This window comes from Octopus bimaculoides, chromosome 24 (assembly GCF_001194135.2).
Source record: "Octopus bimaculoides isolate UCB-OBI-ISO-001 chromosome 24, ASM119413v2, whole genome shotgun sequence".
Lineage (NCBI taxonomy): Eukaryota > Metazoa > Mollusca > Cephalopoda > Octopoda > Octopodidae > Octopus > Octopus bimaculoides.
Genome location: NC_069004.1, coordinates 24,762,343 through 24,765,295, shown reverse-complemented (window position 1 = coordinate 24,765,295; position 2,953 = coordinate 24,762,343). Strand labels below are relative to the sequence as shown.

The 2,953-nt window shown below is 37.8% G+C and overlaps 1 long non-coding RNA gene across 1 annotated transcript in view; it reads left to right on the top strand.

Annotated features, from left to right (window-relative positions):
- Nucleotides 1–6: 6 nt before the first annotated feature.
- LOC128250685 (uncharacterized) overlaps nucleotides 7–2,953 on the top strand; it is a 12,198-nt gene continuing 9,251 nt past the window's right edge. The window contains exon 1 of the long non-coding RNA XR_008266687.1: nucleotides 7–391. This is a non-coding gene — a long non-coding RNA (uncharacterized LOC128250685). The remainder of the gene's footprint in view (nucleotides 392–2,953) is intronic.

Sequence of the window (2,953 nt, the reverse complement as noted above, 5' to 3'; positions counted from 1 at the left end):
AATACAGACCTTGGTACACCACCCAGTACCCAAGATGGTGGACAACACAATACAGACCTTGGTACACCACCCAGTACCCAAGATGGCGGACAACACAATACAGACCTTGGTACACCACCCATTATCCAAGATGGCGGACAACACAATACAGACCTTGGTACACCACCCAGTACCCCAGATGGTGGACAACACAATACAGACCTTGGTACACCACCCAGTATCCAAGATGGCGGACAACACGATACAGACCTTGGTACACCACCCAGTACCCAAGATGGCGGACAACGCAATATCCAATTTACACTACCCATAGAACAACACGAGATAAAGACAGTATTATTGGTTGATAAATTACCTTTGACTCATCAATACCGAACTCTGCCCTTGGAAGGTAAATATATCTTTTATATTGAGAGATTTTATCCATCATCATCATCGTCAGTATCATCATAATCATTATCATCATCACTAACATCGTCATCAACCTCATTATAATCAACATCCTCATCATCATCAGCAGCAGCAACACCAATAACATAACCACCGCCACCACCACTATTACCACTGCTGCTATTATTATTATTATTATTATTATTATTATTATTATTATTATTATTATTATTGAGTGAGAGAGCAGTGCATGCCATCAAAGTGACACTGGGGTAAAATATATGAAGCCCAGAATACCCATCATGACTACCTGTCTGATAAGGGTACACCAGGTACATGCATCACAACCATAGGTGTACGACATGGTGACCCATATCAGGATAAACAGCGCATGACCTTGCAGGTGGGGCTCAGTTACAAATTTCGTCAAGCGGAGTAGCCCATCCCGTTCAAAAGGTCCCTGAATAAGGGTTGTTTAAGGATGTTGAACAAAACACCCATGTTTCCAGAGGTGAATTACTCAAACCCCAAATAATTTCTCTCAACATATGACTATGATGCTTCCCCACTACTTCTGCGCGTGACCGGGGATGCACATATCGTCAGCCACTAAGGGACACGCTCCACAGGTTAAGGTCAAGCAACTGACAAGCAAACCTGTGGTATTAAGCAGAATATTTGCTGTAGCCCATCTTTTATACCAAGACAAACAATGTACATGATAATACTTCCAATCAATTAAGATAAGAAGCCATGGGAGCCACTGCCTGGTACTGCATCCGGGCATTTGCTGTAGCCCATCTTTTATACCAAGACAAACAATGTACATGATAACGCTTTCAAATCTCTATTTCATATTCTCTATTTCATGGTCGCACTGAATCATAAAATCCCATTGGATCATTGCATTATCATTTTCGATTATGCCTTAGGGTTATGTTCGTACCACGTTTTTGCTCTGTCTAGTCCATATTTATTGCAAAGTGTCCAATGAACAATCCTTGCTATATTGTCATGATGTCTCCTTTTTACTTTCTAGGCTAATAGCATACATTGACTCATAATATACCATACGTTTTTACCACAAATTCTGCACTTATCACTTTCTGATGTGTTGACAATTCTGTATTTGATGTAATTGGTTCTTAATGCTTGCACTTAGGCAGCACAGACTAAAGCCTCCGCTTTCGGTTTTAAATCACTTTTAGTCATCCGTAGCCATCTTTTTCTATGTCCATCCATTCTTTTCTTTATCCACCTATTTTCAGTTTCATTCATTCTCAAGTGCTTGTACAGTGCTTTATCATTGCAATTATTATTTTTGGCGTCATTATTATTATTATTATTACTTTTATTATCTTTATTATTATTATATTTTTATTATTATTATTTTTTTTTTTTTGTATGGCTCAGGTTCGTTCTTATTCCTGGTAAGAATTATGTGGGTAACCTTAGGTATCCACAAGTTTTCAACAATTTCTCAAGTGCTTAGAACCTTCCTCATAATCCTTGCTGTCCCAAAGAGACAAACTTGTTAGTCCTGGTGTTTTTGTGATGCATTTGTGTCAATATTTTGTTACCATATCTAATGCATCTACTATGACAGGAATTATTTCTGATTTTAGACTCCACATTCGAGTTACCTCTGTTTCGAGATGTTTATATTTTGAAAGTTTTTCCGTTTTCTTTTTTTTTAGAGAAACATTGGCATCTGTTGGTATTGATACATCGATTAGAAAGCATTTTTTCTTGGAGATTTCTGACAACTATATCCGGCCTATTGACCTTAATTTATATGTGTGTATTGACATATTCCAGAGTATGGTTGCTTTCTCATTTTTTGTGACCTTTTCTGGCGTATGCTTATACCATCTTTTTTCTGTTGTTATCCCAAAGTGTTGGCATAGCTTCCAGTGTATGTAGGTCCCAACTCTGTCTGTGAATATATTCCTTCTTAGTCAAGACTGGGCAGCCAGAGATAATTGGATTTATTGTTTCTTCTCCATCTCCGCATATTCTGGAGTCACTTGTATTTCTTTTCATTACATGCTTTTATTAATTTCTGGTGGGAAGGCTTCACGGTGCTGCAATGAAAAATTCTCCAGTCTCTGCTTTGAGTCCTGAGTTTCTCACCCATTATTATAAATATTCTCATTATTATTATTATTGTTGTTGTTGTTATTATTATCATCTTTCAATTTTGTTTCCATTTTTTGCTGCGTCTTCTTGACATCTTGGACAGAGAAACGCACTGTGTACATTGGTAGGCCATTAACATAAACACACCAGATTGTTCATTTACAAAGTAATGTGATAGAGAAAAAGAGGAAGAAAGACAGAGAAAAAGGAACAATAAAAATAAAAAAGTAAACAAAAAATAAAGGGGAAAAGGGAAGGAAAATACACAGCGACAATGCTCCTCTCAGTAGGAGTGATGTGCCAGTTAAGAGAATCTCTTGCACTTTCTGCATTGATGGTAAGCCAATGGTCATTCTTTGTATGCTGGGAAAAATGCTTAACGGCGTTTCGTCCGTCCTTACGTTCTGAGTTCAAATTCCACCGA